Genomic DNA, 23,858 nt, shown 5'->3' with positions numbered 1-23,858 from the left:
CTTAAAAAAAAAAAAAGGATTAAGCAGTTAAGCTGTTGGTCCCACATCAGACAAATTTTCCTATACCTTCTGTCAATATTGTTAACAGAGACTGTTATTTTATTAATCCTTATGATCCCATGATTCTTTCTTTCATGTTTCAGGGCACAGCAGGTGAGAGAGTGGATTTGTTAAGCTGGGTGGGTTTATCCTTCTTTTATGCGTTCATTCAATTTTATGTTCATTTACTTATTGTACACACATGGCAATAGAAGCTGCTAAAGCAATCATTGCTATTCTGCAAAACAACAAGGCAGAGAAGCAGATGTCTTATTTCTGAGATTTCTCCCCCCAGGATTATTATGATTAAAGATCCTTTCCCCCCACTCCCTGGAGAGGACAAGGGGCTGCTCGCTGGAGGTTTTTTAATGACTTGGGGAAAGGCTCAAATATCCCCCCATTATGGTAATCCACCCCAGGGGCAAACCACACAAGAATATTATGAATTTATTTTATTTTTCTATCCTTGCAAAGGTAATACTCAGCTCATTAGAATATGAAAACTATACTGTCAAATTTCAGAATTACATGGATGAAGAAAATCACCAAAGTGGCATCATATCACGTGTGTTATAGTTGTATTTACTATATTGACTATATTAACTATGCTGTGTTAAGAATATATTGTATAACTATATATTGAAAAGGCAAAATGCTGTAACTTATTTCAGAAAAAATAATTATGTTGGCAAACCCCAAATTGTACACTGTAGACAGGTCCTAGGAAAAGAAGATTTAATTCATAGTGGACTAGAGGTTAGCTTCTGTTTTCAGCCATGTGCTATTTCAAGAATTAAACGTCATGAATAATACAGGATATAAGAGGAAGAGTCTAAAGACGGAAAAGCACATTTTGATTAGGAAAGAGAATTTAAGGCTTAAGTCTTTTTTTTTTAAGGAAAACTGCCTTATTACTATGAGATAAGAAAATTGTTTCCTTCTTTTCTTCCTTGCTTTCTTCTTTTTCTTTTTTTTAACCTTTTTAATTTTGGATATTTGACCTCTAAGCTGAGATGACTGAAAATGCCTCCTCTGGGCATCAACCTTTTTGAAAGACTTTTTCCCCCTCCCTAAGGGCTATTTGTCTCTTGGAGGCATTGCCTACATTACTCACCAAGAGGCAAGCATTTGTCCTTGCACTAAATGCTGACATCTCCTGGTAAGAGGGAAGCTGCAAAGTAGAAGAATTGAAGGTCAATATGTTGATAGTGGTCTCAAGAGCATTGATGTACATTTGTGTATTGGGGAAGGGGAGAGAAGCTTGAGAGTGGGCCAGTGGGGAGGGGTAAATATTTTGTGATGCTGTCTACCTATGGGCTTATAAAGTTTACAGCTGCATTAGGAGGACAAGCATTACCATTAGCATGAAAAGTAGGGCAGACCTCAGTTGCAAAAGCTTCTAGCCATACACATAGGGCAATACGTAAATGATACACCTTATTGCATTCACCCATTCACCCTCCCCTGTTCATGCTAATTGGAAATTTCAGTCCATTTCAGAGAAGTAACACAACTATCGATCATTTTCCCTGGCACGAATCTTCCTAGAGCTCACGCACTAGCCCATGTGTCTTAGATTTACTATCTGATCACTAGCTGGATTGAAGCCAAGAGGTGGTTCCCAAAGTTGCTGCACATTAGAATCACCTGGGGAACTCTGAGACCTCCCTGTGCCCAGGCTCCTCCCTAGACCTACTGAATCAAAATCTCTGGGGCTGGGACCCAGACACCAATGTTTTTCTTAAAAGCTCTTTAGGTAATTCAAATGAGCAGCAAAGCTTGAGAAGCAGCCCAATAACGGGAACAAACTTATTTCACACAGATAAAGTGGGGCAATTCATATGTTAAAAGAACATGAATATATGTCCATGCCTCTCTCACGCTTTGTCACAGTTTACCCTTCCCCCTCCCCATATCCTCAAGTCCGTTCTCTAGTAAGTCTGTGTCTTTATTCCTGTTTTACCCCGAGGTTCTTCATGACATTTTTTTTCTTAAATTCCATATATATGTGTTAGCATACGGTATTTGTCTCTCTCTTTCTGACTGACTTCTACACTGTTGGTGGGGATGTAAATTGGTGCAACCACTATGGAAAACACTATGGCAGTTCCTCAAAAAGCTAAAAATAGAGCTACCATGTGATCCAGCAATCTTACTCCTGGGCATATATCTGGACAAAACTATAATTCGAAAACATACATGCACCCCTATGTTCACAGCAGCACTATTTATAATAGCCAAGACATGAAAACAACCTAAATGTCCACTCACAGATGAATGGATAAAGAAGGTGTGATATATATAAAATGGAATACTACTCAGCTATAAAAAAGAATGAAATAATGCCATTTGCAGCAACATGGCTGGACCTAGAGACTATTATACTAAATGAAGTAAGTAAGAAGGAGAAAGACAAATACCATATGATATCACTTATATGTGGAATCTAGAATATGATACAAATGAACTTATCCATGAAACAGAAACAGACTCACAGACATAGCACACAAACTTGTGGTTCCCGAGGGGAAGGGGGAGGTGGGGGAGTGATGGATTGGGAGTTTGGGATTAGCAGAGGTAACCTATTATATATATGATGGATAAACAACAAGGTCCTACTGTATAGTACAGGGAACTATAGTCAATGTCCTGTAATTAACCATAATGGAAAATATGAAAAATTATATATATGTATAACTGAATCACTTTGTTGTACAGCATAAACTAACACAACATTGTATATCAACTATACTTCAGTAAAATAAATTTTTAAAAAAAGGAAAAAAACATGAATATATATATATATATATTTCTTTTTTTCCTCTTTATTCTGTTTGTGTTTCAAATAGGCTTTTTTTTTTTCCTTCTGCAAAAAGCGTTACCAAGGCTTGGGAGAGGGCTCGAGGGTGGTTACAAAGCTGCCTAGTAGCTGCAGAGCAGGGCTTCAGGCAGAAGCTCTGATGCCAGAGGGGCTCCTCAGAGGCCGCTGGACTTCAGAGACTCCTGTTTGTGCTCGAGGTGAGCCTTTCAAAGAGATACTCGCCCAGCACAGCCTGCGGACCAGCCAGCCTGCGGAGGTTGGGCAGGTGGTCGCCCATCTTCTTGATGAGTTTCACCTGCTCCTCCAGGAAGCGGCTCTCCAGGAAGTCACAGAGGTGGGAGTCTGCGCGGGCGGAACCCAGGGCGCGCAGATCTGACAGTGCCTGGTGCAGGCTCTTCTCCCTAAGAATGGCGGCTTCCACAGCGTCCTGGGTTTTACCCCACTCATCTTGAGAAGGCTTCCGCGCATCCTGGAAGAGGGCGCGGCCACAGCACTGGTTTTGCATTTTCAAGAGACGCTGGGCGCCCTCACACTTCTCCTCAGCCAGTTGGCGAAAAATGTGGCCCGCACTGTCCAGAGTCCCACTGTTGCTGTCGAAATAGAAGCTCAGAGAGAGGTAAGTGTCCCCAGATGCATGTTGAACAGGCGGTGGACGGCGGCCTCCACCTCGATGGAATAATTCTGACGCACCTGGGAACTCGTGGTTGATCAGTGAGAAGGAGCTAAGCTCAAAAAACGGTGTTGGCCTGTCCTGGAGGCTGAGGATAGCTGAGTGGCTGATTCCAAAGGTTGCGACAGGAAGAAAGGTTGGAGGGTGGTCGGGGGCTGGAGCAAGGAGCGTCCCTGGGTCTGTTCATTCCAAACACTGTTGAAGCAGAAGACAGAACTGCAGGACTGCCGAGCGCACTGCCTCAAATAGGCTTTGCTATAAATGAACAAGAAGTCCAAGCAAGGACAAAACTTACCCTTCCCCCCACCAAAATAGCTGGCGATACTAGAATCTAGACCTGGGAAGGGATTCTTCCATTACTTTCTGAACATTCCAAGCCACTAGAGCAGTGGTTCTCAAAGTATGGTCACCTTGTAACCAAGCAGTACCCTATGGGGCCTTCCTAGGACAGACCCATCCCCCATATCCTCTGCTGTAGTTCCTCTCTGAAGTACTCAGATAATAGTATCTCAGGCATATTCCTTGAGTTTTCAGATGCTAAAAACCACCACCCAATGGAAGAAATTAACTCCTTGATGATCATGAGCACGTAGCCCCCAGACCTTCTGGCACCTAAGGATGGATAATGTTACCTGCCCTGTGGCCTCCACATCAACCAATCAGAGGATTGTGCACGAGCTGATCACATTCCCTGGGACGTCCCTCCCTCACCTGGCCTTTAAACATGCTTTGCTGAAATCCTTTGGAGATTTCAGGGTGTTTTGGAACTCGGGCCACCCCTCTCCTTGCTCGATCCTGCAATAAACCTTTCTCTGCTCCAGACTCCAACCTTTAGGTTTGTTTGGCCTCACTGTGCTTCAGACACATGAACCTGCATTCGGTAACAACCTGACCAGTTTTACCAGCGTCCCCTGATAACGTGTCAGATATTCAAGTTTTAGGGCCCTGTCCCAGCCCTATGGAATCAGCAGCTCTGGTGGGGCTCAGTGATCTCTGTTATAACAGGCCCTCCAGATGATTTTTATTCACCTTAAAGTTTGAAAATATCTGCATTGTCAGCTGGCCAAAGCGTCCACCAGCAGGTGAAGGGGAGTGGTGCCTGGAAAAGATAGGGACCAGCCAAGGCAAGTACAGCAGCATTTGCCGTGGTAGTAATGGAGAATGCCTTTTCTCCACTGGTTGGCACAGACTAGGATCTGGGAGCAGTGGCAGGGTTATTTAGGATGCTTTACATTTCAATGTAGAGGGACCGCTGTCCTGGTTTGCCAGGGACTTCCCCTGTGTGAGCACTTAAAATCTCATCCTGGCAAACCCCTTAGCCCTGGGTTTGAAAAACGTAGGGAATAACATGAAATTTAGGGGAAACATGATCTAGGTTTTGGGCAAGTCACAAGTGCTAATTAAAGCTAAGCAAGTATGGACAACACTAGCGTTCTTTAGCCCTTTGCGGGGAGGTAAATCTGATTGGGTGAAAGGACTTACTGTTAAGAGATCTTTGTAGAAACATCCCCTTCTGCTTAGTCCGCTGGTTCTCAGTTCTGGCTAGACATTGGCATCGTCTGAGGAGATTTAAAATGATTTTATTGGTCTACGATGACCAACCATCAGTGTGAGGGTTTTTAAAAAGTGCTTCAGATGATTCTAATGCACAACCAAATTTAGGTGCCACTGCTTAAGCTTTTGAACCGCTGCTGCATATTTTCACCTCATCTTCCTATGAGAATATCCAAATGTAGTTGAGGTTTGTTTTTTTTTTCTTTTTCTTTTTTTAACTGTCTTATTATAAGATTTACTGTCTTAAATAAGGTTGAATGTACAGAAAATCTTGCTAGTCCATCTGGTATAGCTGGATACTTAGAATAATATGTTAAGATATATACCATTTAAGTATTGTGACTGGCCTTTTTGAAATTAACATATGCATTGAATTAGTATGTTCTCTTTTGAAGTTGTTATGTTGGGGAGCTATACCTCTAATCTGCCATTGCTAAATATCTGGACACCTCTTATTAGGAATTGCTTTTAGAAATCTTTAGGGATTAAAACCAAGATTGCTGTATTATTTGTACTGGAACCACAAAAACCTCACAGAGTTCCCCCGCTGTACCTTCTACCCCCATCTCTAACCCTTGGCAACTTCTAATCTGTTCTCCATCTCCACGGTTTTGTTATTTTAAGAATAATATGTAAACATAATCATGAATTACTTAATCTTCGGAGATGGGCTTTTCAAAATTTTTCCCTCGGCATCATTCCCCTGAAGTTCATTTCAATTTTTGCGTATATTAATAATTTGTTCCTTTTTGTTGCTCGGTAGTATTCTATCATAAGATTTTATCACAATTTGTTTCAACATTCATCCACTGAAAGATATTTGGGTAGTTGCCAGTTTTTGGCTATTATAAATAAAACTACTATGAACATTTATGTGTAAGTTTCTGTGGGAACTTAATTAAGTTTTTGTTTCTTTTGGATAAATGCTCAAGAGTACAATTACTGCGTTGTAGGGTGAATCTACTTTTAGGATTAAAAGAGACTGTCAAGCTGTTGATCAGAGTGGCTAAACCATTTTATTTTCCCACCAGTGATGTGATATAAGTTTTCTATGTACTCGCCAGCATTTGATGTTGTCACTATACTTTAATTTTAGTTACTCTCTGACATCTCATTATGGTCTTAATTGGCATTTCTCTAATGGCTAATGATGCTGAGCATCTTTTCATGTGCTCGTTTGCCGTGTGTATATTCTCTTCCATGAAATGTCTGTTCCTGTCTTCTGCCTATTTTCTAGTTGGATTTTTTTAAGTTGTTTGGAGAGTTCTTTGTATATTATAGATACAAGTCATTTGTCTCATATGGGATTTTCAAATATGTTTTCCTACTGTGTAATTTGAGTTTTCATCCACTTAAAAGGATCTTCTATGAAGCATTTTTAACTCATTTTGATGAGATCCAATTTATCAGCTTTTGCCTTTATTGATCATACTTTTGGTGTCAAGTCTAAGAATTATTCCCCTAGTTCTAGATGCCAAACATTTTCTCCTATTTTTTTTCTAAAAATGCCCTGCTTTTACATTTAAGATTATGATCCACTTTGATTTAATTTTTGTGTAAGGTGTGGAGGTTAAGGTTCATTTTTTGTTTGTTTGTTTTTGTCGAGGGATGTCCAACTGTTTCAGTACCATTTTTTGAAAAGTCTATTCTTCCTTGATAGCTTTTGCACTGCTGTCAAAAACAAGTTATATGTATTTATGTCAGTCTATTTCTGGGTTCTCTATTCCATTCCATTGATCTATGTATCTACCCTCCATCATTACTGCAAAATCTTGAAATTGGGTAGATTAATTCCTCCCATTTTCACCTTCCTTTACAAGTTGTTTTAGCTATTCTTCAGCCTCTTCTTACCATATAAATCTTAGAATAAGCTTGTCTATATCCACAAAAACCTTGAGGGCATTTTAAGAGTAATTGTGTTAAGCCTCTTAACTTGGGGAGAATTGACATCTTTATCATGTTGTGTTTTCTAATCCATGAACAAGGTATGTCTCCCTATTTGTTTGGGACTTAAAAATTTTTCTTCATCAGCATTTTGTAATTTTCAGTCTAGAGGTCCTATAAATGTCTTATTGGGCTTATATTTAAGTATTTATTTAGGTCAGTTGTAAATGGCATCACATAGTTTTATTTAAGCTTCTACACATTTGTTATTAATATATAATTTGATAAAATTGTGGTGATCTTGTACTCTAAATCATTTACAAACTAATATTATTTCTCAAGCTTTTTGTGGATTCCTTGGTATTTTCTCCATTTAGATTATCATCTCATCTTCAGATACAGACAGTTTTACTTTTCCTTATTCAGTATAATAGGATATATTACTATTCAACATTCAGTAGGATATGTTCCTTCCTATGCAACGTAGAAGGAATAGTCCTTTTATCTTTTAAGTAAACTTTTTAAAAATTTAACTTTTAAATTTATGTATTTATTTATTTTTGCTTTATTTTCTTACTAGAACCTCCAGTGATATATTTAATAAAAGTGGTGAGAGCAGATATCGGTGCCTTGTTTCTGATCTTACAGAGAAAGCATCCAGTCTTTCACAGTTAAATATCATGTCGGTATAGGTTGTTTGTAGATCATTTTTATGAGTTTCAGTATGCTCCTTTTCTATTCCTAGTTTGCTTGGAGTTTTTTTTCTTCTTTTTTTAAAATCATGAATGGGATTGGATTTTGTCAGATGCTTTCTCTGCATTAATGGATAGGATCACATGACTTTTCCCCCTTAATCTATTGGATATGGTGGATTACACTGTTTAATTTTCAAATATTTAACCAACTTTGCATAACTGGAATAAATCCCACTTGGTCATGGTATATTATTCTTTTCATATATTTCTGGATTTAATTTGCTAATATTTGGCTGAGGGTTTTTCAGCCAATTTCATAAAAAATATTGGTCTGTAGGTTTCTTCTTTCTATACTATCCCTGTCTGGTTTTGGTATCAAGGTAATACTGGCTTCATAAAATTAATTAGAAACTGTTCCCTCTACTTCTATTTCTTATCAAATCATGTAAAATTGGTGTTAATTCTTTAAGTCTTGGGTAAAAGTGAAACATCTAAGCCTGAACATTTCTTTTGGGAGTTTTTAAATGAAAAACCAGTATTTCTAATGGTTACAGGAAAATTGAGATTATCTATTTCATCTTGGCTGAGTTTTGGTAGTTTTGGATGTAGAAACATTGGCCCATTTCATCTACATTTTTGAATTTCTAGTGTAGACTTGTTCATAGTAACTTGTCCCTCATTAACCTGCAGGATATGTCATGGTATCCCTGGTTGCATTTCTGATATCTGTGATTTGTGCCATCTCTCTGTTTAATCTTTATCAGTCTTTCTAGATCTTTGCTGGTTAGATTGCTTATTTCAAAGAACCAGCCTTTTGTTTCATTGATTTTCCCCCCTATTTTCCTGTTTTCAGTTTCATGGATTTCTGTTTCATCTTTATTATTTCCTTCTTTCTGCTTGTTTAGTGTTTTTTCCTCTTCCTTTTTTACTATTTTAATATAGAAAATTAGATTATTGCTTTGAAATATTTTCTTTCCCAATTTAGTGCTATAAACTTCCCTTTCAGCATTGCTTTCACTTCATTCCACAAACTTTGATCTGTTATATCTCCATTTTCTTTTATTCTATGCATTTAAAAATTTTTTCCTTGATGCTGTCTTTTTTACCCATGAGTTATTTGGAAGTGTGATGTTTAGTTTTCATGTGATTGAAGATTTTCCTGTTGTCTTTCTCTTATTGATTTCTAGTCTGATTCCATTATGGCTAGAGAACATACTCTCTATGATTTTAATTCTTTTAAATCTGCTAATGTTTTTTTATCGCCCAGTATATGGTATATGAGTGAATGTTCCATGGACACTTGAATATGTATTCTGCTCTTACTGAGTGTGTTCTTTAAATGTCAGTTATATCCTGTTGATTGATGATGTTTTCAGTTCTTCCATATCCTTGCTGATTTTTCTCTCTGGTAGTTGTATAAATTGCTGTGTTGAAGTCTCAAATAATAATTGTGGATTTAAAACTTTCTCCTTTTACCTTTTTCAGTGTTTGCTTCATGCATTTTGAAGTTCTGTTGTTTGGTGCACACACATTTAGTATCACTAGGTCATCTAGGTGGATTATTCCTGTTATCTTTATGTAATGACCCTCTTTGCCCCTAATAATTTCCTTTGCTCTGAAGTCTACTTTATCTGATATTAATATAGCCATTCCTGCTTTTTCTGATTAATGTTCACATGATATATCATTTTCATCCTTTTACTTTGAACTACCTATATCATGATGTTTAAAGTAAGCTTCTTATAGACAGTATATAGTTGGATCATGCTTGCGATTTTTTAATCTACTCTTCCAATCTCTGTCTTTGACTTGGTTATTTAGATCATTTACCGTTAATGTAATTATTGCCATGTCAAAGATTTGGTCTACCATGTTATTTTTTGTTTTGTCTTTTACCTTAGTTTCTCAATCCTGTGTTTCCCTTATTTTTCCTTCTTGTGGGTTACTTAAACATTTTTTAATAAGTCCATTTTAATTTAATTCATTTATAATCATTTGTGTATACTGTTTGTATAGTTTTCTTAGTGGTTGCTTTTGGCATTACAGTATACATATGTAATTTATCATAGCCTACTGGAATCAGTGTTTCATTACTTCAAGTGAAGTTTCAAAATTTTACTTCCATTTAGGTCTCTTAATATTCCCCAGTTTTAAAGTATGATTTTCTGTAGTATTTCCTTTCTCTACATTGAGAACCCCATCAGATGGTGTCATCATTTTTGCTTTGACCATCATATAGAATTTAAGAAACTCATGAGGCTAATCATAGTCTCTTATATTTACCCCATTTGTTTTCACCCATTCCATTGTTCCCCTTTTCTTTCTGAAGTTCCCAGTCTTCTGTTATTGTTTATGTTTTCATAACAGTAGGTGATATCTTGGATTTCCAGTGCAACTGGATATGAGTTTCAGGAAACACTGAGCCTGGCTCACTTAATGCTACTGAGTTGGAGGGTTTGTATATGTTGGGCCTGTTGGCACAGCAGATGCTAGCAGATTAGACTAATGTTGATGGGACTAGTGCCACAGGAGGGTGGGTTCCCATTCAGGCTATGCTGCTGCTACAGTAGATCAAGTCCCCCTCTACCCCAAGTGTGGGGCAGTGACCTGCTGCTGTCACTGCTTTGTATTAGGCTCCTTTTGCCTCAGGTGTGTGGTGGGATCCCTTGGAAGCTGCTGCTGCTGCTGCTGCTGTCAATCACAAGGTTAAATTCATTTCAGAAATACTTAAGTATAAATATATAGCCTGGCTCTTGTAGGACCTCTGTATTTTTTTTAATTGCTTTCATACAAATTATCCCAAATTTAGTGACTCAAAGCAACGTAAATTTATGACCTTACAAGTCTGACATTGGTCTCAATTGAGTAAAGTAAAAGTGTTGGCAGGATCGACAGATGAATGGATAAAGATGTGGCACATATATACAATGGAATATTACTCAGCCATAAAAAGAAATGAAATTGTGTTATTTGTAGTGAGGTGGATTGACCTAGAGACTGTCATACAGAGTGAAGTAAGTCAGAAAGAGAAAAACAAATACCATATGCTAACACATATATATGGAATCTAAAAAAAAAAAGAAAAAATGGTTATGAAGAACCTAGGGGCAGGGCAGGAATAAAGACGCAGCCATAGAGAGTGGACTTGAGGACACAGGGACGGGGAAGGGTCATCTGGGATGAAGTGAGAGAGTGGCATGGACATATATACACTACCAAATGTAAAAGAGCTAGCTAGTGGGAAGCAGCCACAAAGCACAGGGAGATCAGCTCTGTGCTTTGTGTCCACCTAGATGTGTGGGATAGGAAAGGGAGGGTGGTAGGCAGATGCAAGAGGGAGGAGATATGGGGACATATGTATATGTATAGCTGATTCACTTTGTTATGAAGCAGAAACTAACACGCCATTGTAAAGCAATTATACTCCAATAAAGATGGTTAAAAAAGAAAAAAAAGTGTTGGCAGAGCTACATTCTTTTCTGGAGGCTCTTAGGGGTGTTTCTGTTCCCTGGACTTTATCCGCTTCCAGTGGTCACTTGTAGTCCTTGACTCAGAGTCCCCTTTCTCCACCTACAAACCCCAAAATGTTGCATCTCTCTGATTCTGCTTCTATTAGGACATCTCTCTCTTTCTCTTTCTACAGTTGGGAATGGTTTTCTGCTTTTAAGGACTCATGCAATTAGATTTGTTCCATGAGGTAATCCAGGATAATCTTTCTATCTCAAGGCCTATAACTTCAGTCATATCTGCAAAGTCCTCTTTACCATGTAAGGTAACATATTATTGGGTTCTAGGGATTAGGGTGAGGGCATTTTTAGGAGCCATTATGCTGCCTACCGCACCCTTAACAAGTGACCTTGAGAAAATTACTGAGACTTTAAAGCCTTACTTTCCTCAAACATAAAATGGAAAGAAAGATAACTAGTTAATATCATGAAAGTGAAACAGTATATATGAAATCAACTAATTCAAAAAATAAGATTTCTTCTTTTTCTTTATTATTGGCATGATTCTCAGAGTTCAGTTACTTGAAGAGTTCCTTTTTTTGAAACAGAACTGAGGAATTTCAGGGTTCAGGTGCTGTAAGATTGTCTGAATTATCTGAGTAACAATTAGCTAAGCACAGGTGTAAAGCATTTGATTTACTCCCTGGTGTCCTTTATCTTCTCATCCCACTAAATCCATATCCCTTGTCTAGCTCCAGCCAGTAGAGTCAGAGCTTGTTTTACTGTTTAACTAAAGTTCAATTTAAGTTTGCTCTACATCTCCAGATTCTCAGCCCTGGTTGCATATTATAATCACCTGGGGAGATTTCAAGACCTACTTGATGCCAGAGTTTTACCTATCATGGATATTTGAAGAGGGACCTGGAATGAAATGCTCTAACTTATGGTTTGGGGAGCCAAATCATAGTCTACACTGAGCCAAATCATTTGCGAGATCACCTCTAAAAAGCAATTTATCTGTGGTGACTGATGCTCTTCCTTTGTCAGTATGCTTGTCCCTCTTTGGGGGAAAAGAAGAAGGGGAAAAAAACCCCCAGCGGTTGGGCTGCCTGAATTATAACCTGATGCTGTGGAATTAGTGTTGGCTCAGAGCGCACATCTTCGGATACCCATTCTCTCGCCTGCTTCCTTGCATGAGCTTATATCCTTGGGCAGTTTTTCATCCACCACCCTCTTTTGCTTCTAATCTTAGCAAGTAAAGTGTCTCCTTAATGAAACAGCATTTCATGAGACTTACTGGGAGCATAGGTCTGTTCCAGACCTATCCTATGTTAGCTAAAGCAGATATAAGTGATGTATTTTTAGCATTCATCCTTGTGGGTTGGAGAGAGAAGACAGAATTTTATCCTTTAGGTGTCATATGACTGGGCAAATGGGCTCATTCCCTCTACTGCCTACCATGTAAAATACTGAGGGTGTTACCTCTAGAAGGTATCTTCTAGGTATCAAAATAGCTCAGATAAGTCATATTTCTCAGTAACAGGTGACAAAACTATGGCTTAGGTTGTGAATTTTCCATGTCAATTTGTCTGGGCCACCATGCCCAGTTATTTGGTCAAATATTATTCTGGATATTTCTGTGATGGTGTTTTTGTGTTTTTTAAAATTTTTATGTTTTATTTATTTATAATTTTTGGCTGCATTGGGTCTTCGTTGCTGCACGTGGGCTTTCTCTATTTGCAGCAAGCGAGGGCTACTCTTTGTTGTGGTGTGCGGGCTTCTCATTGCGGTGGCTTCTCTTGTTGCAGAGCATGGGCGCTAGGTGCACGGGCTCAGTAGCTGTGGTGCATGGGCTTAGTTGCTCCACGGCATTTGAGATCTTCCCAGACCAGGGCTCAAACCCGTGTCCCCTGCATTGGCAGGCAGATTCTTAACCACTGTGCCACCAGGGTAGTCCCTGTGATGGTGTTTTTGGATGAAATTCATAATTAAATTTGTGGTGGACTTTGAGTAAAGCAGATTATCCTCCATAATATGCATGGGCCTCATCCAATCAGTTGACGCTCTTAATAAAGACTGACCTCCCTGTTGCAAAAAGGAATTCTACCAGAAGACTTACAGAAATTGAACTGCAACTCTTCCGAGAGTCTCTAGACAGCCTAACCTGCAGATTTTGAATTTACCAAGCCTCTATTATTGTGTGAACCAGTTGTTTAAAATCTCTCTCTCTTTCTCTATCTTTATATAGATATGGATATAGATCTAGGTATCAATATCGATATCTAGATCTATATCTGTCAGTATATATGGGCACATTGTATACACATGCTGTTGGTTCTGTTTTTCTGGAGAACCTTGACTAATACAGTGGCCCATATAAATAAAAGGACGAACCCAAGTTCACCCAGGTAGAAAGTAGTACAATGAGAACTGGAACTTAAGGCCTCATGACTCATTCAGCTGTGAACACTGACCCAGAACTGGCGTCCGCACACTCTGGCCCACTGATCAGATCTCGCTTGACTCCTGGTTTTGTACATAACGTTTTGCTTGAACACAGCCTCATCCATTCCTTAACGTATTGTGCATAGCTGTTTCTGTGCTACAGCAGCAGATGGGCAGTTGCAATGGAGACGTATGGTACAGAAAATCCAAAATATTTACTATCTGAGCCTTTACAAAAAAGATCTGCTGACCCCTGCTCTAGGATGCCATCTGATTTCTGATAGCACGGAGGAGAATAATTCATGCACATTGGGATAGACTGTTAATCTCATGTCCTCCTTAGGTCAAAGATCTCTTAAATGCTCACCCTTGCAATAGCCAGCTTGGGGAGCATTGTCTGAGGATGCAGAAATTTTTCTTGCCAGGTCTTTCCAATCCACACTGCTCCCTGACTATGGTTCTTAAAACCTATTTTTTCTTTAAATTTTTATTGGAGCATAGTTGATTTACAGTGTTGTGTTAGTTTCAGGTGTACAGCAAAGTGAATCAGTTATACATGTACATATATCCACTTTTTTTTTTTTCTTTTTTCAGTACACGGGCCTCTCACTGTTGTGGCCTTTCCCGTTGTGGAGCACAGGCTCCAGACGCGCAGGCTCAGCAGCCATGGCTTACGGGCCCAGCCGCTCCGCAGCATGTGGGATCTTTGCGGACCGGGGCACGAACCCATGTCCCCTGCATCAGCAGGCGGACTCTCAACCACTATGCCACCAGGGAAGCCCCACTTTTATTTTTTTTTTTTGGAGTCTTTTCCAAATAGCCCATTACAGAGTACTGAATGGAGTTCCCTGGGCTAATAAGAAGAGCAGGTTCTTACTAGTTATCTATTTCATGTATAGTAGTGTGTATATTTCAGTCCCAATCTCCCAATTTAGCCTCCCTGCCACAGTCCCCTGGTAACCCTAAGTTTGTTTTCTACATCCGTGCCTCTGCTTCTAAAACCTGTCTATTTTAACCAACTACCACTCATTGCTTACTGTCTCTGGCTTCATGTACTTGATAATAAATCTACTTCTTGTTCTATCCTGGATGACATGTTCCAAGGACTGAGATAATATCTTATTCTACATAATTTGTCCTTGATATTGTCTATCTTGGGGTCTTCATCTATGTCCCAAAGAAGACAGTCACTCTGTCTTCTAGTACTACTACTAATACCACATTTTATGGCATGAATTTGACCCAATGCACTGAACTATCCCTTTAGAAGCTGTATGCAACCTGTCACTGGGTTTTAGCACAGGGGTAGAACTCACATTAGTGATCATATATAAACAAATCTACTTGACCAGAAACTTTTTGTCTCACCATTTATTACACAAGTAACTTCTGTCTTTGCATCTATGATGTAAATATTTTTAATTTCCTAAATTATCTGAAAAATTATTTAGAGCTTCCGTTTCAGTAGGCATTGGAATTGCTGTGTTATGACTATTTCATTATTTTATTTCCAAATGTTAAATTAGGCTTCAAGCTTTGGCCAAGAGTAGACAGGAAAGGGTTTCAAAGAAATGAAGAGTGGGAAAGACTTCTGATGCAAGGGAGACTTAATAAAGATTTGATTTTGAATCAATAATTTATAATAAAGGTTTGAGTTTGAATCAATAATTTATGTCATTGCAAAATAGCTCCCTGCTAAAATTCCATTCTTTGGTAATCATTAAGTACAGAAATTAACAATCAAAATATGCAGTGATCTTCTTCATTTTCTAAAAACAAACCTATATCTAGATGAGAGGAGAATTCATCTCATAACTCAGGCTCTGGACTTACGACTCCAAGTCCTGTCTTCTTTCAACCATACCTGCTAAGTTTCTGTCTAACTTCTTGAGCATGAGGTAATGGCGTCAGCTTTCATCCCCTTCCTCAGTATATAGCTTGGTGAGTATGAGTAAGGGATCTAAAACTTGAGAACCTGGGTTCAAATCTTGACTCTAAAAATTTACTTGTTGAGTACTCTTGAGCATGTTATCTGTTTTTGCCTCAGTTTTCTCATCTATAAAATAGAGATACCATTACTTCTCTCAGGGAGTTGCTATGAGGGTGAAAGAGAAAATTCATACAATGCAAGAATTTATCAGTTCTTGGAACACAATAAATACCGAAAAATAATGTTAGCCATTATCAAGGCCCCCTCATTTTATGGATAATATAGATTAGTTTATATAGGTCTAATATTTACATATGCATAAACATTTTGTACCTATGTGTGTGTATACGTTCTTCTTAGAAATTGAGCAGTCAACATTCACATCTAAAAATCTGTGCTCTGTGAAATGTAGATATCCTGTGTACAGACACAGTGCTATAGTTATCTATTGCTACATAATAAAGAAGTCCAAACTTAGTGGTGAAATAAACAAAAATTTTAATATGTGCCCAGATTTTGTGGGTCAGCAATTCAAACAGTACACAGAGGAGATGGCTTGTCTCTACTCCATGACTGATATCTGAAACCTCAGCTCATGAGGATTCGGATGGCTGGAGCTGGAATCATCTAGATAATTTTAATTCACATGTCTGGCCCTTGAAGACTGGGCCCAACAAGGACTCTTGACTGGAGTGCCTATAGATGGCTGCCCAGGTGGCTTGGACTTCTCATAACGTGGTAGTTAGGATTCAAGATAGAGTATTCCAAGAGAATGAGTGTCCAGGGTTGAAGCATTCCACGAGAATCATGCAAAAGCTGCATGACCTTTTATGACCTAGTCTTAGATGTTACATAGCATCACTTTCATTATATACTATTGCAGGCGTTGGAGACCTTTTTCCATAAAGTGTCAGACAGTCAATATTTTAGGCTTTACAAGCCATACAGTCTCTTTTGCAACTACTTAGCTCTGCTGCTGTGATGTGAAAACAGACACAAACAATACATATACTAAGGAACATGGGTGTGTTCCAATAAAGCTTCATTTATAAAAGCTGGTAGAGGCCTAGACTTGGCCCACCAGCCATAATTTACTGACCCCTGCTCTATTGTTTGAAGCCATGGAAAGCCTGCCTAAATTCAAGGGAAAATGCCCACATCTGGATGCGAAGAATGGCAATGAATCTGAGACCCTGTATTAAAACCACTACATATGGGATATTTATAAGAGGATCTGTCTGCATACCTTGTTTCTCCCATGTATGCTGGATATGAGGTATTGGGACATCTTACATCTCTGTAAGCCTGGGTCAGGGTCAAAGTTGGAATCTGAACTCAATGACCTTGATTTCTGGAATAATCGGTAACTCTAATTATGATTTGCTGACACTCCTTACCCCAATAAATATACCACAAAAGATAGATTTCAAGTAAACAATTGCTTTATGGCAGATTTTTATTAAGTCTCCATTGACAGAATTATTCCATTTTGGTTGGAAAGCATGAGCTTTTTTCTTTCCTAAAGAGATCTGCAACTTTTCAGATGTGGCATTTCATTCTACTGAGAGGATGATGTAGGTTTTTATAAACAGAAAAAGCAGGGCAGGCTGAGTTCACTCAGATCGTACTAATGCTTACAGGAATAACCGAAACTGGAACACAGGCTTCCAGGTTTTCCTGTCCTGTGCTCTTTCCAGTAGGTGCTATTGTCTGCTGGGTCTGGCAGTAATAATTTCTGACCTTTACCTCTCTACGCTCTTGTGAAGTGGTTTGGGGCTTTGTTAGCTTTTTTATGAGTGTGTACTAAATTGTGTCCATAAAGTAGGCTGAATTCCTCAGGGAAGGACGATAGCTGTTACTGTGTTATTACTGCAAATGTTGTGTTGGTTACCTTTTTTTCTTTTCTTTTGTCCAGTTGTATCCTGAACTTAAAAGTTATATTATCCGAAATGAAAGATGTGCATCTGGTAGAAAAGACTAATTTAAGGGATGAAAATTCCTGATGATTGCTTCAGTCAACCCTTAATACACACTGAGCTTCATTAGTAAATAGACAACTCTCAGACCATTCCCTTGGAAGAGGTCGCATAATCAGCCTTTGTGTTGATTTCGCATTCTGTTCGGTAGAGACAGAACAAATTAGAATAATTAGCTGGTACAGGAAAGCACAAAGAACTTTCTTCTGTGTTTGTGATGCATCCTGTAATAAGGGTTGAAAATGAGACTGGAGGTAAGAACGTGAAACTCAGAAGGGCAAAGGAGAGAGGATATTGTTTCTTTGAAAATATTCTTTCAGTGTTGGCCCAGAAGAAATATGAAGCTGAGGAAATTTTTTTTTTTAATGATGATTTTTGTGTTGATGATGTGAGTGTGGAATTAGTAAGAATCAGGAAGCAAGCATCCTTTTCCACCAAGGACTTGGGAGCAAATGAAACCATAAATACTCCCCGCTCTTGGAAACCCTTTTGGAGCAGTAATCAGAGAAGGGTAAAGGCAAAGCCTCAGGGCAGAGGTGTTCAGAGCAAAGGGATAGGAGGAGAACAAAAGAAGAGTGGATATGTTTAGAGCTGTCATTTTGAAATTTACCTGCTTCTGATTCAGTGCTGCTTTGCTGCTGTTGGTCCAGTGGAAATCCTCAAAGCAGGAGCAGCCGTATTTTAAAATAATAAGGTTAGAGCAAGTGACTTTAATCCAGGTCTCTTTAGCTCAAAAGCACAGAGGAGAGTGTGAGGAAAGAGTGAGGCCACAAGGAATTGTTCACTGGGTACCTTTTCCCCAAACCTCACTAACTGGGAGAAACTGACCACTGGATAATGTGCCTTGAAGGAAAACAAAAATGTTGAAAGCAAAGAGTGTGGAGCTTGTTTAGAAAGCAAGCTCTATCCTTTGGTCACCTGCTGATGATAATAGCATTGGCTGAGACCTGACCATTTACAATGAAGGCACTTCTGTAGGTAATAAGTTCCAGGAGGGCCCGAACTGAGTATGTCTGTTTCAGCATTTAGCATGGTTTAGCATCTGAGAGGCCAGTACATTATTGGCATATAGTAGACTTAAAAATGAATATTTGTGGATTGTCTGAATGAGTGGATGTGTGTGACTCATATCCTATTTGCAGGTCCTATGCCCTACAGTGGATTTTCAGTGTCAGGTTGTGAAAGTATTTATGACGGGGATTGGCATTGTTCCCTATCTAATGGATAAAGATTACACGTGAAAGGCCTTTACATTGACATCCCAACAGCCTCATAGGAATTACTTAACAAAAAAATAAAATTGGATTCTGTATAATTTCTGATTTGTAAGCTGGCCAGAACACTGGTATTTCAGCCAGTCCTCTGGTAGTTCCGATGAAGTCCCCATGATCACCCAGGCATAATCAGAATGGCTTTAGGATTTGGGAGCCAAAATGTTCCTCAGTATTTACGGCATTGCTAGTCCATTTAAGAAAATGGACTATTGAAAAAATAGCTTCAGACACAATATGGCATTATATGATTTAGCATGAAACTGAGAAATATACATGTTATCTGAAGCCTGCAATGGTAACGTTCCCTCTGCTATTGAAATTATTGTCTTTAAACAAAGATTCTACATCAGTAATGCTATATATATATATTTTATGATATTCAGGTTAATTTCCTATTCTATCTAAGGAAGTAATTGGTTGGTTGGTATGAGAGATGGTGTGGCTGTGAAGGTGAAAAGTATTATTTTGTTGTAATTTCTGGCTACCTAAGGATGGGAGAGGCCCAGGACACTGCAGTCAGTATATTATGTGGAGCAGGTTATATTGTGGTTTATTTATGAACTTTTACATGTTTATTTTCTATGCAAGTTGGTGTGCTCCTTTTTGAGTTTTGGTAGATAAGTGTTTTGTAACTTTGGAATACTTGGAGTTTATATATATATATATATATATTTTTTTTTTTTAATGTAGTAGTTAAAGCCGTGGAGAGTGTACTAGTCTACCTAGGTTCAAATTCTGGCTTTACCCTATGACTTCCCTGTGGCTTCCTCTGCTCACCTATTAAAAAGGAGGATAATAAGACTGCTGTGGTGAGTTATATACTAAGTGCTATTTAAGCATTTGCTATAATGATCATGTATACTCGAAGGCAAGGAACTTGCCCCTTGATCGTCTCTGTATTCCTAGTGCTTAAGAATTCCTAGTGCTTTCCTAGTGTATTGTCTTAGGATAGAGATAGCTCAGTATAGTTCTTCTCACTATAAAGTACTGTTACGTTGAAAGTCTTTGCTTGTGTACTAATAATCTATGACATATCTGCTGAGGACAAGGAAAGGAATAGTTTTAAAACTGCAATGGATAACAAAAGATTGTATGATGTAATGCCTTTATTATGTAATTATAAAACTAACAAATGATCATGGTAGAAAATTTGAAAAACTCCTAGACAAAAGAGAGATCAACAACATTTGGAGTAACTTTCAGAGTGTAGAGCTGTCCATGAATATTAGTGCTTTCATATTTTCCAGGACTTTCAGTAGACTCTGCTTCTTAAGAGTCTATTCATGATATTTTACTTTAATGATGTTTTCATCATGGGGACACACACACACACAGAAATCTGTTAAAAAAAAAGAAAGACATGTAAATCACTGATGTTTCAGATGGCCACATGAAATAAAGTGAGAAAGGTCAACAAGCTGAAAGAATGTGGAGTAGCATCTCCTTAATTGCTTACATAACTCTGATAATTACCTCTTTGTGGATAAAGTAATTAATGGGGAATCTAATTCAAGAAAAATGTATGAACTTCAAGCCTTCTCGAAGCCAAGTATTTCTTTCCACAAAAGGTTACTTTCCACGGCCGTGCTTCCTTATTACCTGACAGGGAAAGAGTATTGTATGGCAAAGGATCTTCCTGAAGGAGGGTGCTTCCCACACTGATTGTCATAAGTGACTTCGGAATTACTGTTGCTGTATTACCAAAATCTTAAACTAGGATATTTTTGACAAATGCGGTCCTTAGTTAATTTTTAGAGCTACAAACTGTCAGATGGCTTTGAAATAACAATTGTCTGGCTATTCTTCAGGGTGATCACAATATGGAAATGACCTTGAGGTATCACTAAAAAGCAGGAAGGTGTGAGTCTTCCTTTGGTTCCAGAGTGAAATGCGAGTTGGAGTTGGAAAAGAGGCCCACAACCAAGTGATAGAGAAGGAAATGTGAGGTCATTGGTGAAAAACCAGGTTGAAGTTAAGGTGAAGAGGCATGAGGAAATGGTCAACTGTTACAGTATTACAAAGATCATCAAGAAGCATATCCATGAATGTGGTTTGTATTGCAATCTGCTGAAAAAGAGACAAATATCCTGGCCTGGCCTTCATGGAGATTATATTTTATTGATTCTGATAATAGATTATTGTTGAAAAGGGCCTCCTATAAATTATAACCATGCAAAGGCAGCAAGATAATTTATTTTTCTTTATGTATGTGTTTCTCATTCCTACTCACTTCTATCTTAGAGGAAGAGAAAATCACAACAAGCAAAGAAGTCAATTCTCAGCTATTCATTTTCAAAATAATTTTTTTTCCAAATTCCACTGGAGGCAATAAATAGGGTAACTGTTAAGATTTGTAAGGCTCAAAAAGCTAGATTTTTACAAAGTGTCGCCAAATTTTATTCTATAAATAATAGCTTTGCAAAGAATATATGGTGATGCAAAGTTGGAAAAAGCTGGTTTTTCTTCCGTGAATGGCTTCACTGTGTTGGGAGAAGAGGCACAGAAGAAATCAAAGAAATTAAACATGGGGTGAGTTTTCCTGATAAGGGGACTCTAGTGCTTTAAAATAGACTAGATAATCTATCTAGGGATAATCTGAGGGTAGAACAGACCAATGCCTCATTTCCAATCTGGTACCCTGGAAGAAAACAGTGTATTTTCTTTAAGGTCTTGAGAGGTTTTTCTTCTGCTTTGTTTTGGTTTTGGTTCATTTTGTAATCAACCTTATTAAGGTATCATTTACATACAATAAAATGCAGACATTTTTAGTCAACGGCTCAGTGACTTTTAATTAATGTATACATTTGTATAACTACCACCCCCATAAAGATAGATAACAATTCTAAAACCCTAGAAAGTTTCCTCCCAGGCTTTTGCAGAAGTATCCCCATCTCCCACCCCAAGGCAACCACGGATCTGTTTTTTATCTTTAGAGACGACTTTTGCCCAGTTTACAATTTCATGTAAGTTGAATAATACAGTGGGTGCCCTTTTGATCTGGCTTCACTTGCTCAGCATATAGTTTTTGAGATTCATTCATGTTGGGATGTTTTAAACCAGGACTTTAGCCTGGGTGGCTGATGTTGTCTGAAGGCACCTATAGGTACATCTGAGTCTCTGGCATTGTCACTGTCTGTTCTTGGCTCAGTATTTTCAACTTTATAAGAAGCACAAGGTTGAAGTAAGGAAGATCATTGTCAGTATAATGGATGTGAAGTGGGTTCTGTTATATAATATTCTCAGCATAAATTGATCTGCTTGGAATCATTGTGTTGATAATGGACAAGGATACTCCTCCTCCAAAAACCTTGATACTATAAAACTTCTAAAGGACGCTGTCCTAGGACTCTTTTAATTTTCATGTTTTGGGAAACATTTCTGGAGAATTCAAATGCTCGCAACCTGAAAGAAACAATTATTCACCTGAAAGCTGACTCTGCTAAAGTTGAGTTGTCTGACCTTTACATGCTGATAGAACCCAAATAGCCTTGCAAAACAATGCTCTCTTGTTGGATATAAGCATATAGATTGTTTAAGATGGACGTGTATATGCAGTAAAGTGAAAAAGCAAAGAATCTTTGAGTTTCCCTTGCTGGGTTTTTTTATTTTTTCATTTAAGTTTCTATAGCGTATGCTAATAATTCAGGGAAACCTCAGGTTAGTTTTAGGTCCACTCTACATAAATGTTGAAGTACTCCATATCCACCTTTTTTCTACCTTCCTTCTTTTCTTCCATCTTTCCTTTCTAACTTCTTATAATCCATTATACTTAATCCTGCATTTGCTGAGGTGGCAATTAGTGTATGAAAATACTGTGAAATCTTGCTGTTCAGAATGCATGTTGACCAAATTCTATATTGAGAAAAGGTCTGAATTTACCCAGAGTAACCCTTTCTCAGCGTCTTTGAATAAAGGGCATAGAAACTGGGCTATATATAATATCCTGACAGGTATGTAGAACTCATAGCAATTGCCCTAAAGAGCTTACCTAGCGTAGATGCATATGAATGCATTTAATAATTGCTTTATTGGCAGCAGTGCCAACCTACACAGTCTGTTTTGTTTTATATCATTCTCATTACCTGCTGTTTACCACTGTATACATTGCTAATGGTGTGGTTTCTATGGCTTGTGAATTTCTCGGCCAAATAATATGTAATCTATTGCACACTTTAGCGTAGAAGATGGAGACTCCATAGCTTTTCGTGTGCTCTTTGCCCCTTTGGAATGTATTACACTGAGATCAGGCAAAGTAATAAATTTATTTCAAATGTGCGTGATAGCTAAACATCAATTAGGACTGATGGGCAATATTTCTGCTTCCAGCAACATAACAGTTTTTAAAGTTTTTAAAGTTTTTAAAGACTAAGCCATTGAACGTGGAGTCACTGAACATGGGACTCAGTTCACTGGGATCCTCCTTAGAAAAATAAAGGACAACTTGAATTGGATTTGTGTGGCTTATTCAAGTAGTAACTAATCACCTACATCTTGGTGAACTTAATTTGTCACAATTGTTTGGTATTTTATTAACTCTCTTCCCCTTCTTCCCCGACTCTCACGAGAACGGATCATGAGTATCTTAAAACATACTAAGTCGTCTTCCATCCCTGTTAATCTAACTACAAAAGCACACTTTCCTTATCCAATGTAACTTACTGTCTTTTAGAGTGGCTGGGATTTTAATTCTCTACAAAATTAAAATCAGCAAAGAGAAACATTTTCAAGGAGCCAGCACATTGTAGCGCTTTAGAAAGAAGACTTCAGAATTAAGGGCAACTATATCATTTTATAGCTAAAGCACCTGAGGCCTAAAGTAGGAAGGTAACCATCAAGGTCAGCGAAAGGGGTTGAAGATCAGGTTTCCAGAAAGAGTCTAGAGGGACTCAATCTGAGCAGGTCAGAAACTGAAAGGAGGCCACAAATGTTCTGGGAAGGCTGGCATCTGGCCTCAAGTGTGGGATTCAGACAGGGAGCGGACCCGGGGGGAACTGAGCTTCTGCAGTAGGCAGAGAAGTCCACCTCCTCTCCGGAAAGTACCACTGACATCAGGGAGTTGAGGGGAAAGAGCAGAATTCCAGTCCACCTGAGAAAGCAGGCCAGTCTGATTAACTCTGAATTTAG

General features: G+C 38.4%; 1 protein-coding gene across 35 annotated transcripts in view; it reads right to left on the bottom strand.

Annotated features, from left to right (window-relative positions):
* Positions 1 to 23,858, bottom strand: part of LOC137210245 (UDP-N-acetylglucosamine--peptide N-acetylglucosaminyltransferase 110 kDa subunit-like) — a 168,726-nt gene that overhangs the window by 104,400 nt on the left and 40,468 nt on the right. For 5 of the 35 annotated variants that reach the window (XR_010936416.1, XR_010936418.1, XR_010936414.1 and 2 more), the window contains one exon: positions 19,823 to 20,073. The exons of the other annotated variants lie outside the window; for them this stretch is intronic. The gene's annotated coding sequence lies outside the window, so the exon portion shown is untranslated. Of the gene's footprint in view, positions 1 to 19,822; positions 20,074 to 23,858 lie in introns of those variants that run through there. 35 annotated transcript variants of the gene reach the window in all.

This window comes from Pseudorca crassidens, chromosome 17 (assembly GCF_039906515.1).
Source record: "Pseudorca crassidens isolate mPseCra1 chromosome 17, mPseCra1.hap1, whole genome shotgun sequence".
Taxonomy (NCBI): domain Eukaryota; kingdom Metazoa; phylum Chordata; class Mammalia; order Artiodactyla; family Delphinidae; genus Pseudorca; species Pseudorca crassidens.
Note: the sequence above shows the minus strand (reverse complement) of the source record. Positions and strands in the feature narration are given on the sequence as shown.